The 12,182-nt window shown below is 49.9% G+C and overlaps 9 non-coding genes and 10 pseudogenes across 9 annotated transcripts; all 19 read left to right on the top strand.

The window, feature by feature from the left end:
* The first annotated feature begins 366 nt into the window (after positions 1-366).
* On the top strand, positions 367-485 carry LOC142561368 (5S ribosomal RNA; annotated as a pseudogene).
* Positions 486-1,009: 524 nt separating this feature from the next.
* Positions 1,010-1,128, top strand: LOC142561927 (5S ribosomal RNA; annotated as a pseudogene).
* Positions 1,129-1,649: 521 nt separating this feature from the next.
* LOC142561265 (5S ribosomal RNA) lies at positions 1,650-1,768 on the top strand (annotated as a pseudogene).
* Positions 1,769-2,296: 528 nt separating this feature from the next.
* On the top strand, positions 2,297-2,415 carry LOC142562805 (5S ribosomal RNA). The gene has a single exon (XR_012824116.1). It is a non-coding gene; the product is annotated as a 5S ribosomal RNA (ribosomal RNA).
* Positions 2,416-2,937: 522 nt separating this feature from the next.
* Positions 2,938-3,056, top strand: LOC142562227 (5S ribosomal RNA; annotated as a pseudogene).
* Positions 3,057-3,581: 525 nt separating this feature from the next.
* LOC142562804 (5S ribosomal RNA) lies at positions 3,582-3,700 on the top strand. Its single transcript, XR_012824115.1, has one exon. It is a non-coding gene; the product is annotated as a 5S ribosomal RNA (ribosomal RNA).
* Positions 3,701-4,222: 522 nt separating this feature from the next.
* Positions 4,223-4,341, top strand: LOC142562136 (5S ribosomal RNA; annotated as a pseudogene).
* Positions 4,342-4,868: 527 nt separating this feature from the next.
* On the top strand, positions 4,869-4,987 carry LOC142561512 (5S ribosomal RNA; annotated as a pseudogene).
* A 523-nt stretch (positions 4,988-5,510) lies between these two features.
* LOC142562539 (5S ribosomal RNA) lies at positions 5,511-5,629 on the top strand (annotated as a pseudogene).
* A 521-nt stretch (positions 5,630-6,150) lies between these two features.
* LOC142562250 (5S ribosomal RNA) lies at positions 6,151-6,269 on the top strand (annotated as a pseudogene).
* Positions 6,270-6,797: 528 nt separating this feature from the next.
* Positions 6,798-6,916, top strand: LOC142562925 (5S ribosomal RNA). The gene has a single exon (XR_012824235.1). It is a non-coding gene; the product is annotated as a 5S ribosomal RNA (ribosomal RNA).
* Positions 6,917-7,443: 527 nt separating this feature from the next.
* Positions 7,444-7,562, top strand: LOC142561245 (5S ribosomal RNA). Its single transcript, XR_012823768.1, has one exon. It is a non-coding gene; the product is annotated as a 5S ribosomal RNA (ribosomal RNA).
* A 522-nt stretch (positions 7,563-8,084) lies between these two features.
* On the top strand, positions 8,085-8,203 carry LOC142561383 (5S ribosomal RNA; annotated as a pseudogene).
* Positions 8,204-8,725: 522 nt separating this feature from the next.
* LOC142562868 (5S ribosomal RNA) lies at positions 8,726-8,844 on the top strand. Its single transcript, XR_012824180.1, has one exon. It is a non-coding gene; the product is annotated as a 5S ribosomal RNA (ribosomal RNA).
* A 524-nt stretch (positions 8,845-9,368) lies between these two features.
* Positions 9,369-9,487, top strand: LOC142562867 (5S ribosomal RNA). The gene has a single exon (XR_012824179.1). It is a non-coding gene; the product is annotated as a 5S ribosomal RNA (ribosomal RNA).
* Positions 9,488-10,013: 526 nt separating this feature from the next.
* On the top strand, positions 10,014-10,132 carry LOC142561244 (5S ribosomal RNA). Its single transcript, XR_012823767.1, has one exon. It is a non-coding gene; the product is annotated as a 5S ribosomal RNA (ribosomal RNA).
* A 522-nt stretch (positions 10,133-10,654) lies between these two features.
* On the top strand, positions 10,655-10,773 carry LOC142561382 (5S ribosomal RNA; annotated as a pseudogene).
* Positions 10,774-11,295: 522 nt separating this feature from the next.
* LOC142562866 (5S ribosomal RNA) lies at positions 11,296-11,414 on the top strand. The gene has a single exon (XR_012824178.1). It is a non-coding gene; the product is annotated as a 5S ribosomal RNA (ribosomal RNA).
* A 525-nt stretch (positions 11,415-11,939) lies between these two features.
* On the top strand, positions 11,940-12,058 carry LOC142561756 (5S ribosomal RNA). The gene has a single exon (XR_012823829.1). It is a non-coding gene; the product is annotated as a 5S ribosomal RNA (ribosomal RNA).
* The last annotated feature ends 124 nt before the right edge of the window (positions 12,059-12,182 follow it).

The following is a 12,182-nucleotide window of genomic DNA, read 5'->3' as shown; positions in this document are numbered from 1 at the left end:
ACACGATATTGTACGCGGAATGATGACGGTGGTAAGCGGTATACTTAATGATGCAAAATTTAGTCGCACAAGCTTCTAACCGCTTGCTTATCACACCTGCATACAGCTCAATGACAACGCATCAATAAAGTGGCACCTTGTGGGCTGCAACGCGCGCAAAATGTGGCGCTCGCCCTCTTGTTTTTGTGAGCACTAGCACGCACGCATGCAGCGAACAACCACAAACGGAGAGATCAACGTGCACGACGCGTGCGTGTATTGTTCACGGTAAGACTGCCGCGTACTTGCTGTTTGCTGTAGAAATACATTCGGCGACTGCACAACATAGCAGCACGATACAGGTGCAGTCGTAAACAGCACATTCTCGCCATCGGCCATACCATGCTGAATACGCCGGTTCTCGTCCGATCCCCGAAGCTAAGCAGCATTGGGCTCGGTCAGTACTTGGGAGGGAGACCACCTGGGAACACCGCGTGCTGATGGCACCGTTCTTTTTGCTTTTTTATTGCGTGCTTCTGTGACGTCTTGTTTTTTTTTCATTTGCACAACGTGTGGGTGGTTGCATTTACTGTAACTTACGTTCAACTGGAGCCTGCTGGTAGAGCCAACGCCGAAGTGTAACACCAACAATATTCAGGCCACTACACGATATTGTACGCGGAATGATGACGGTGGTAAGCGGTATACGTAATGATGCAAAGTTTAGTCGCACAAGCTTCTAACCGCTTACTTATCACACCCGCATACAGCTCAATGACAACGCATCAATAAAGTGGCACCTTGTGGGCTGCAACGCGCGCAAAATGTGGCGCTCGCCCTCTTGTTTTTGTGAGCACTAGCACGCACGCATGCAGCGAACAACCACAAACGGAGTGATCAACGTACAAGACGCGTGCGTGTATTGTTCACGGAAAGACTGCCGCGTACGTGCTGTATGCTGTAGCAATACTTTCGGCGACTGCACAACATAGCAGCACGATACAGGTGCAGTCGTAAACAGCACATTCTCGCCATCGGCCATACCATGCTGAATACGCCGGTTCTCGTCCGATCCCCGAAGCTAAGCAGCATTGGGCTCGATCAGTACTTGAGAGGGAGACCACCTGGGAACACCGAGTGCTTATGGCACCGTTCTTTTTCCTTTTTATTGCGTGCTTCTGTGACGTCTTGTTTTTTTCGTTTGCACAACGTGTGGGTGGTTGAATTTAGTGTAACTTACGTTCAACGGGAGCGTGCTGGTAGAGCCAACGCCGAAGTGTAACACCAACAATATTCAGGCCACTACACAATATTGTACGCGGAATGATGACGGTGGTAAGCGGTATACGTAATCATGCAAAATTTAGGCGCACAAGCTTCTAACCGCTTACTTATCACACCCGCATACAGCTCAATGACAACGCATCAATAAAGTGGCACCTTGTTTGCTGCAACGCGCGCAAAATGTGGCGCTCGCCCTCTTGTTTTTGTGAGCACTAGCACGCACGCGTGGAGCGAACAACCACAAACGGAGTGATCAACGTACACGACGCCTGCGTGTATTGTTCACGGAAAGACTGCCGCGTACGTGTTGTATGCTGTAGCAATACATTCGGCGACTGCACAACATAGCAGCACGACACATGTGCAGTCGTAAACAGCACATTCTCGCCATCGGCCATACCATGCTGAATACGCCGGTTCTCGTCCGTTCCCCGAAGCTAAGCAGCATTGGGCTCGGTCAGTACTTGGGAGGGAGACCACCTGGGAACACCGAGTGCTGATGGCACCGTTCTTTTTGCTTTTTTATTGCGTGCTTCTGTGACGTCTTGTTTTTGTTTTTTTCATTTGCACAACGTGTGGGTGGTTGCATTTACTGTAACTTACGTTCAACTGGAGCCTGCTGGTAGAGCCAACGCCGAAGTGTAACACCAACAATATTCAGGCCACTACACGATATTGTACGCGGAATGATGACGGTGGTAAGCGGTATACGTAATGATGCAAAATTTAGTCGCACAAGCTTCTAACCGCTTACTTATCACACCCGCATACAGCTCAATGACAACGCATCAATAAAGTGGCACCTTGTGGGCTGCAACGCGCGCAAAATGTGGCGCTCGCCCTCTTGTTTTTGTGAGCACTAGCACGCACGCATGCAGCGAACAACCACAAACGTAGTGATCAACGTACACGACGCGTGCGTGTATTGTTCACGGAAAGACTGCCGCGTACGTGCTGTATGCTGTAGCAATACCTTCGGCGACTGCACAACATAGCAGCACGATACAGGTGCAGTCGTAAACAGCACATTCTCGCCATCGGCCATACCATGCTGAATACGCCGGTTCTCGTCCGATCCCCGAAGCTAAGCAGCATTGGGCTCGGTGAGTACTTGGGAGGGAGACCACCTGGGAACACCGAGTGCTGATGGCACCGTTCTTTTTGCTTTTTTATTGCGTGCTTCTGTGACATCTTGTTTTTTTCATTTGCACAACGTGTGAGTGGTTGCATATAGTGTAACTTACGTTCAACGGGAGCGTGCTGGTAGAGCCAACGCCGAAGTGTAACACCAACAATATTCACGCCACCACACGATATTGTACGCGGAATGATGACGGTGGTAAGCGGTATACGTAATGATGCAAAATTTAGTCGCACAAGCTTCTAACCGCTTACTTATCACACCCGCATACAGCTCAATGACAACGCATCAATAAAGTGGCACCTTGTGGGCTGCAACGCGCGCAAAATGTGGCGCTCGCCCTCTTGTTTTTGTGAGCACTAGCACGCACGCATGCAGCGAACAACCACAAACGGAGAGATCAACGTGCACGACGCGTGCGTGTATTGTTCACGGTAAGACTGCCGCGTACTTGCTGTTTGCTGTAGAAATACATTCGGCGACTGCACAACATAGCAGCACGATACAGGTGCAGTCGTAAACAGCACATTCTCGCCATCGGCCATACCATGCTGAATACGCCGGTTCTCGTCCGATCCCCGAAGCTAAGCAGCATTGGGCTCGGTCAGTACTTGGGAGGGAGACAACCTGGGAACACCGCGTGCTGATGGCACCGTTCTTTTTGTTTTTCTATTGCGTGCTTCTGTGACGTCTTGTTTTTTTTTTCATTTGCACAACGTGTGGGTGGTTGCATTTACTGTAACTTACGTTCAACTGGAGCCTGCTGGTAGAGCCAACGCCGAAGTGTAACACCAACAATATTCAGGCCACTACACCATATTGTACGCGGAATGATGACGGTGGTAAGGGGTATACGTAATGATGCAAAGTTTAGTCGCACAAGCTTCTAACCGCTTACTTATCACACCCGCATACAGCTCAATGACAACGCATCAATAAAGTGTCACCTTGTGGGCTGCAACGCGCGCAAAATGTGGCGCTCGCCCTCTTGTTTTTGTGAGCACTAGCACGCACGCATGCAGCGAACAACCACAAACGGAGTGATCAACGTACAAGACGCGTGCGTGTATTGTTCACGGAAAGACTGTCGCGTACGTGCTGTATGCTGTAGCAATACTTTCGGCGACTGCACAACATAGCAGCACGATACAGGTGCAGTCGTAAACAGCACATTCTCGCCATCGGCCATACCATGCTGAATACGCCGGTTCTCGTCCGATCCCCGAAGCTAAGCAGCATTGGGCTCGGTGAGTACTTGGGAGGGAGACCACCTGGGAACACCGAGTGCTGATGGCACCGTTCTTTTTGCTTTTTTATTGCGTGCTTCTGTGACATCTTGTTTTTTTCATTTGCACAACGTGTGAGTGGTTGCATATAGTGTAACTTACGTTCAACGGGAGCGTGCTGGTAGAGCCAACGCCGAAGTGTAACACCAACAATATTCAGGCCACCACACAATATTGTGCGCGGAATGATGACGGTGGTAAGCGGTATACGTAATGATGCAAAATTTAGTCGCACAAGCTTCTAACTGCTTACTTATCACACCCGCATACAGCTCAATGACAACGCATCAATAAAGTGGCACCTTGTGGGCTGCAACGCGCGCAAAATGTGGCGCTCACCCTCTTGTTTTTGTGAGCACTAGCACGCACGCATGCAGCGAACAACCACAAACGGAGAGATCAACGTGCACGACGCGTGCGTGTATTGTTCACGGTAAGACTGCCGCGTACTTGCTGTTTGCTGTAGAAATACATTCGGCGACTGCACAACATAGCAGCACGATACAGGTGCAGTCGTAAACAGCACATTCTCGCCATCGGCCATACCATGCTGAATACGCCGGTTCTCGTCCGATCCCCGAAGCTAAGCAGCATTGGGCTCTGTCAGTACTTGGGAGGGAGACCACCTGGGAACACCGCGTGCTGATGGCACCGTTCTTTTTGCTTTTTTATTGCGTGCTTCTGTGACGTCTTGTTTTTTTTTTTTCATATGCACAACGTGTGGGTGGTTGCATTTACTGTAACTTACGTTCAACTGGAGCCTGCTGGTAGAGCCAACGCCGAACTGTAACACCAACAATATTCAGGCCACTACACCATATTGTACGCAGAATGATGACGGTGGTAAGGGGTATACGTAATGATGCAAAATTTAGTCGCACAAGCTTCTAACCGCTTACTTATCACACCCGCATACAGCTCAATGACAACGCATCAATAAAGTGGCACCTTGTGGGCTGCAACGCGCGCAAAATGTGCCGCTCTCCCTCTTGTTTTTGTGAGCACTAGCACGCACGCATGCAGCGAACAACCACAAACGTAGTGATCAACGTACACGACGCGTGCGTGTATTGTTCACGGAAAGACTTCCGCGTACGTGCTGTATGCTGTAGCAATACATTCGGCGACTGCACAACATAGCAGCACGATACAGGTGCAGTCGTAAACAGCACATTCTCGCCATCGGCCATACCATGCTGAATACGCCGGTTCTCGTCCAATCCCCGAAGCTAAGCAGCATTGGGCTCGGTCAGTACTTGGGAGGGAGACCACCTGGGAACACCGAGTGCTGATGGCACGGTTCTTTTGCTTTTTTATTCCGTGCTTCTGTGACGTCTTGTTTTTTTTTCATTTGCACAACGTGTGAGTGGTTGCATATAGTGTAACTTACGTTCAACGGGAGCGTGCTGGTAGAGCCAACGCCGAAGTGTAACACCAACAATATTCAGGCCACTAGACGATATTGTACGCGGAATGATGACGGTGGTAAGCGGTATACGTAATGATGCAAAATTTAGTCGCACAAGCTTCTAACCGCTTACTTATCACACCCGCATACAGCTCAATGACAACGCATCAATAAAGTGGCACCTTGTGGGCTGCAACGCGCGCAAAATGTGGCGCTCGCCCTCTTCTTTTTGTGAGCACTAGCACGCACGCATGCAGCGAACAACCACAAACGGAGTGATCAACGTACAAGACGCGTGCGTGTATTGTTCACGGAAAGACTGCCGCGTACGTGCTGTATGCTGTAGCAATACTTTCGGCGACTGCACAACATAGCAGCACGATACAGGTGCAGTCGTAAACAGCACATTCTCGCCATCGGCCATACGATGCTGAATACGCCGGTTCTCGTCCGATCCCCGAAGCTAAGCAGCATTGGGCTCGATCAGTACTTGGGAGGGAGACCACCTGGGAACACCGACTGCTTATGGCACCGTTCTTTTTCATTTTTATTGCGTGCTTCTGTGACGTCTTGTTTTTTTCATTTGCACAACGTGTGGGTGGTTGAATTTAGTGTAACTTACGTTCAACGGGATCGTGCTGGTAGAGCCAACGCCGAAGTGTAACACCAACAATATTCAGGCCACTACACGATATTGTACGCGGAATGATGACGGTGGTAAGCGGTATACGTAATCATGCAAAATTTAGGCGCACAAGCTTCTAACCGCTTACTTATCACACCCGCATACAGCTCAATGACAACGCATCAATAAAGTGGCACCTTGTTTGCTGCAACGGGCGCAAAATGTGGCGCTCGCCCTCTTGTTTTTGTGAGCACTAGCACGCAGGCGTGGAGCGAACAACCACAAACGGAGTGATCAACGTACACGACGCCTGCGTGTATTGTTCACGGAAAGACTGCCGCGTACGTGCTGTATGCTGTAGCAATACATTCGGCGACTGCACAACATAGCAGAACGACACATGTGCAGTCGTAAACAGCACATTCTCGCCATCGGCCATACCATGCTGAATACGCCGCTTCTCGTCCGTTCCCCGAAGCTAAGCAGCATTGGGCTCGGTCAGTACTTGGGAGGGAGACCACCTGGGAACACCGAGTGCTGATGGCACCGTTCTTTTTGCTTTTTTATTGCGTGCTTCTGTGACGTCTTGTTTTTGTTTTTTTCATTTGCACAACGTGTGGGTGGTTGCATTTACTGTAACTTACGTTCAACTGGAGCCTGCTGGTAGAGCCAACGCCGAAGTGTAACACCAACAATATTCAGGCCACTACACGATATTGTACGCGGAATGATGACGGTGGTAAGCGGTATACGTAATGATGCAAAATTTAGTCGCACAAGCTTCTAACCGCTTACTTATCACACCCGCATACAGCTCAATGACAACGCATCAATAAAGTGGCACCTTGTGGGCTGCAACGCGCGCAAAATGTGGCGCTCGCCCTCTTGTTTTTGTGAGCACTAGCACGCACGCATGGAGCGAACAACCACAAACGGAGTGATCAACGTACACGACGCCTGCGAGTATTGTTCACGGAAAGACTGCCGCGTACGTGCTGTATGCTGTAGCAATACATTCGGCGACTGCACAACATAGCAGCACGACACATGTGCAGTCGTAAACAGCACATTCTCGCCATCGGCCATACCATGCTGAATACGCCGGTTCTCGTCCGATCCCCGAAGCTAAGCAGCATTGGGCTCGGTGAGTACTTAGGAGGGAGACCACCTGGGAACACCGAGTGCTGATGGCACCGTTCTTTTTGCTTTTTTATTGCGTGCTTCTGTGACGTCTTGTTTTTTTTTTTCATTTGCACAACGTGTGGGTGGTTGCATTTACTGTAACTTACGTTCAACTGGAGCCTGCTGGTAGAGCCAACGCCGAAGTGTAACACCAACAATATTCAGGCCACTACACGATATTGTACGCGGAATGATGACGGTGGTAAGCGGTATACGTAATGATGCAAAATTTAGTCGCACAAGCTTCTAACCGCTTACTTATCACACCCGCATACAGCTCAATGACAACGCATCAATAAAGTGGCACCTTGTGGGCTGCAACGCGCGCAAAATGTGGCGCTCGCCCTCTTGTTTTTGTGAGCACTAGCACGCACGCATGCAGCGCACAACCACAAACGGAGTGATCAACGTACAAGACGCGATGCGTGTATTGTTCACGGAAAGACTGCCGCGTACATGCTGTATGCTGTAGCAATACTTTCGGCGACTGCACAACATAGCAGCACGACACATGTGCAGTCGTAAACAGCACATTCTCGCCATCGGCCATACCATGCTGAATACGCCGGTTCTCGTCCGATCCCCGAAGCTAAGCAGCATTGGGCTCGATCAGTACTTGGGAGGGACACCACCTGGGAACACCGAGTGCTGATGGCACCGTTCTTTTTGCTTTTTTATTGCGTCCTTCTGTGACGTCTTGTTTTTTTCATTTGCACAACGTGTGGGTGGTTGCATTTAGTGTAACTTGCGTTCAACGGGAGCGTGCTGGTAGAGCCAACGCCGAAGTGTAACACCAACAATATTCAGGCCACTACACGATATTGTACGCGGAATGATGACGGTGGTAAGCGGTATACGTAATCATGCAAAATTTAGTCGCACAAGCTTCTAACCGCTTACTTATCACACCCGCTTACAGCTCAATGACAACGCATCAATAAAGTGGCACCTTGTTTGCTGCAACGCGCGCAAAATGTGGCGCTCGCCCTCTTGTTTTTGTGAGCACTAGCACGCACGCATGGAGCGAACAACCACAAACGGAGTGATCAACGTACACGACGCCTGCGTGTATTGTTCACGGAAAGACTGCCGCGTACGTGCTGTATGCTGTAGCAATACATTCGGCGACAGCACAACATAGCAGCACGACACATGTGCAGTCGTAAACAGCACATTCTCTTCATCGGCCATACCATGCTGAATACGCCGGTTCTCGTCCGATCCCCGAAGCTAAGCAGCATTGGGCTCGGTCAGTACTTGGGAGGGAGACCACCTGGGAACACCGAGTGCTGATGGCACCGTTCTTTTTGCTTTTTTATTGCGTGCTTCTCTGACGTCTTGTTTTTTTCATTTGCACAACGTGTGGGTGGTTGCATTTACTGTAACTTACGTTCAACTGGAGCCTGCTGATAGAGCCAACGCCGAAGTGTAACACCAACAATATTCAGGCCACTACACGGTATTGTATGCGGAATGATGACGGTGGTAAGCGGTATACGTAATGATGCAAAATTTAGTCGCACAAGCTTCTAACCGCTTACTTATCACACCCGCATACAGCTCAATGACAACGCATCAATAAAGTGGCACCTTGTGGGCTGCAACGCGCGCAAAATGTGGCGCTCGCCCTCTTGTTTTTGTGAGCACTAGCACGCACGCATGGAGCGAACAACCACAAACGGAGTGATCAACGTACACGACGCCTGCGTGTATTGTTCACGGAAAGACTGCCGCGTACGTGCTGTATGCTGTAGCAATACATTCGGCGACTGCACAACATAGCAGCACGACACATGTGCAGTCGTAAACAGCACATTCTCGCCATCGGCCATACCATGCTGAATACGCCGGTTCTCGTCCGATCCCCGAAGCTAAGCAGCATTGGGCTCGGTCAGTACTTAGGAGGGAGACCACCTGGGAACACCGAGTGCTGATGGCACCGTTCTTTTTGCTTTTTTATTGCGTGCTTCTGTGACGTCTTGTTTTTTTTTCATTTGAACAACGTGTGGGTGGTTGCATTTACTGTAACTTACGTTCAACTGGAGCCTGCTGGTAGAGCCAACGCCGAAGTGTAACACCAACAATATTCAGGCCACTACACGATATTGTACGCGGAATGATGACGGTGGTAAGCGGTATACGTAATGATGCAAAATTTAGTCGCACAAGCTTCTAACCGCTTACTTATCACACCCGCATACAGCTCAATGACAACGCATCAATAAAGTGGCACCTTGTGGGCTGCAACGCGCGCAAAATGTGGCGCTCGCCCTCTTGTTTTTGTGAGCACTAGCACGCACGCATGGAGCGAACAACCACAAACGGAGTGATCAACGTACACGACGCCTGCGAGTATTGTTCACGGAAAGACTGCCGCGTACGTGCTGTATGCTGTAGCAATACATTCGGCGACTGCACAACATAGCAGCACGACACATGTGCAGTCGTAAACAGCACATTCTCGCCATCGGCCATACCATGCTGAATACGCCGGTTCTCGTCCGATCCCCGAAGCTAAGCAGCATTGGGCTCGGTCAGTACTTAGGAGGGAGACCACCTGGGAACACCGAGTGCTGATGGCACCGTTCTTTTTGCTTTTTTATTGCGTGCTTCTGTGACGTCTTGTTTTTTTTTTCATTTGCACAACGTGTGGGTGGTTGCATTTACTGTAACTTACGTTCAACTGGAGCCTGCTGGTAGAGCCAACGCCGAAGTGTAACACCAACAATATTCAGGCCACTACACGATATTGTACGCGGAATGATGACGGTGGTAAGCGGTATACGTAATGATGCAAAATTTAGTCGCACAAGCTTCTAACCGCTTACTTATCACACCCGCATACAGCTCAATGACAACGCATCAATAAAGTGGCACCTTGTGGGCTGCAACGCGCGCAAAATGTGGCGCTCGCCCTCTTGTTTTTGTGAGCACTAGCACGCACGCATGCAGCGCACAACCACAAACGGAGTGATCAACGTACAAGACGCGATGCGTGTATTGTTCACGGAAAGACTGCCGCGTACATGCTGTATGCTGTAGCAATACTTTCGGCGACTGCACAACATAGCAGCACGACACATGTGCAGTCGTAAACAGCACATTCTCGCCATCGGCCATACCATGCTGAATACGCCGGTTCTCGTCCGATCCCCGAAGCTAAGCAGCATTGGGCTCGATCAGTACTTGGGAGGGACACCACCTGGGAACACCGAGTGCTGATGGCACCGTTCTTTTTGCTTTTTTATTGCGTCCTTCTGTGACGTCTTGTTTTTTTCATTTGCACAACGTGTGGGTGGTTGCATTTAGTGTAACTTGCGTTCAACGGGAGCGTGCTGGTAGAGCCAACGCCGAAGTCTAACACCAACAATATTCAGGCCACTACACGATATTGTACGCGGAATGATGACGGTGGTAAGCGGTATACGTAATCATGCAAAATTTAGTCGCAGAAGCTTCTAACCGCTTACTTATCACACCCGCTTACAGCTCAATGACAACGCATCAATAAAGTGGCACCTTGTTTGCTGCAACGCGCGCAAAATGTGGCGCTCGCCCTCTTGTTTTTGTGAGCACTAGCACGCACGCATGGAGCGAACAACCACAAACGGAGTGATCAACGTACACGACGCCTGCGTGTATTGTTCACGGAAAGACTGCCGCGTACGTGCTGTATGCTGTAGCAATACATTCGGCGACAGCACAACATAGCAGCACGACACATGTGCAGTCGTAAACAGCACATTCTCTTCATCGGCCATACCATGCTGAATACGCCGGTTCTCGTCCGATCCCCGAAGCTAAGCAGCATTGGGCTCGGTCAGTACTTGGGAGGGAGACCACCTGGGAACACCGAGTGCTGATGGCACCGTTCTTTTTGCTTTCTTATTGCGTGCTTCTCTGACGTCTTGTTTTTTTCATTTGCACAACGTGTGGGTGGTTGCATTTACTGTAACTTACGTTCAACTGGAGCCTGCTGATAGAGCCAACGCCGAAGTGTAACACCAACAATATTCAGGCCACTACACGGTATTGTATGCGGAATGATGACGGTGGTAAGCGGTATACGTAATGATGCAAAATTTAGTCGCACAAGCTTCTAACCGCTTACTTATCACACCCGCATACAGCTCAATGACAACGCATCAATAAAGTGGCACCTTGTGGGCTGCAACGCGCGCAAAATGTGGCGCTCGCCCTCTTGTTTTTGTGAGCACTAGCACGCACGCATGGAGCGAACAACCACAAACGGAGTGATCAACGTACACGACGCCTGCGTGTATTGTTCACGGAAAGACTGCCGCGTACGTGCTGTATGCTGTAGCAATACATTCGGCGACTGCACAACATAGCAGCACGACACATGTGCAGTCGTAAACAGCACATTCTCGCCATCGGCCATACCATGCTGAATACGCCGGTTCTCGTCCGATCCCCGAAGCTAAGCAGCATTGGGCTCGGTCAGTACTTAGGAGGGAGACCACCTGGGAACACCGAGTGCTGATGGCACCGTTCTTTTTGCTTTTTTATTGCGTGCTTCTGTGACGTCTTGTTTTTTTTTTCATTTGAACAACGTGTGGGTGGTTGCATTTACTGTAACTTACGTTCAACTGGAGCCTGCTGGTAGAGCCAACGCCGAAGTGTAACACCAACAATATTCAGGCCACTACACGATATTGTACGCGGAATGATGACGGTGGTAAGCGGTATACGTAATGATGCAAAATTTAGTCGCACAAGCTTCTAACCGCTTACTTATCACACCCGCATACAGCTCAATGACAACGCATCAATAAAGTGGCACCTTGTGGGCTGCAACGCGCGCAAAATGTGGCGCTCGCCCTCTTGTTTTTGTGAGCACTAGCACGCACGCATGCAGCGAACAACCACAAACGGAGTGATCAACGTACACGACGCGTGCGTGTATTGTTCACGGTAAGACTGCCGCGTACTTGCTGTTTGCTGTAGCAATACATTCGGCGACTGCACAACATAGCAGCACGATACAGGTGCAGTCGTAAACAGCACATTCTCGCCATCGGCCATACCATGCTGAATACGCCGGTTCTCGTCCGATCCCCGAAGCTAAGCAGCATTGGGCTCGGTCAGTACTTGGGAGGGAGACCACCTGGGAACACCGAGTGCTGATGGCACCGTTCTTTTTGCTTTTTTATTGCGTGCTTCTGTGACGTCTTGTTTTTGTTTTTTTCATTTGCACAACGTGTGGGTGGTTGCATTTACTGTAACTTACGTTCAACTGGAGCCTGCTGGTAGAGC

Source organism: Dermacentor variabilis, chromosome 10 (genome assembly GCF_050947875.1).
Source record: "Dermacentor variabilis isolate Ectoservices chromosome 10, ASM5094787v1, whole genome shotgun sequence".
Classification (NCBI taxonomy): Eukaryota; Metazoa; Arthropoda; class Arachnida; order Ixodida; family Ixodidae; genus Dermacentor; species Dermacentor variabilis.
Note: the sequence above shows the minus strand (reverse complement) of the source record. Positions and strands in the feature narration are given on the sequence as shown.